The sequence below is a fragment of the Penaeus monodon genome, chromosome 22, assembly GCF_015228065.2.
Source record: "Penaeus monodon isolate SGIC_2016 chromosome 22, NSTDA_Pmon_1, whole genome shotgun sequence".
In the NCBI taxonomy this organism is placed as follows: Eukaryota; Metazoa; Arthropoda; class Malacostraca; order Decapoda; family Penaeidae; genus Penaeus; species Penaeus monodon.
In genome coordinates, this window is record NC_051407.1 from 39,572,260 (window position 1) to 39,572,778 (window position 519).

Here is a 519-nt window from a genome sequence, read left to right on the forward strand (position 1 = left end):
CATACATTCCGGGTTTTAGAGTTAGAAGGAACTAAAGCCGACCTGTAGTGGAAATTGGCACGTAATGCTCATCTGACTAAAGCTTATGAGAGAGTATTACAAGTAGCCCGTGACTGGCGAGGATTAGTGACCTTACCAGCTGTTGACTTGGTGACTGATAGAAAGTGAGGATAATTGGGTTTGTCATTTTAGCTTAGGACAGTTAGGCTTTTAGCTTAGGGCAGAGGACCTTTTTAGCTTAGGACAGAGGACCTTTTTTTTTTCTCAGAGGACCTTAGGACCTTTTTAGCTTAGGACAGAGGACCTTTTTTTTCTCAGAGGACCTTAGGACCTTTTTAGCTTAGGACAGAGGACCTTTTTTTTCTCAGAGGACCTTAGGACCTTTTTAGCTTAGGGCAGAGTCTGGGATCGGCAATTTGGTCGGGGGAAAGATTGGCAGTTGGACTAATCGTAAGCCTAAGATTAGTTCTCTTTTATAGAAGATGATATTTATGCATTTATCAACAAATCACGAAGTGC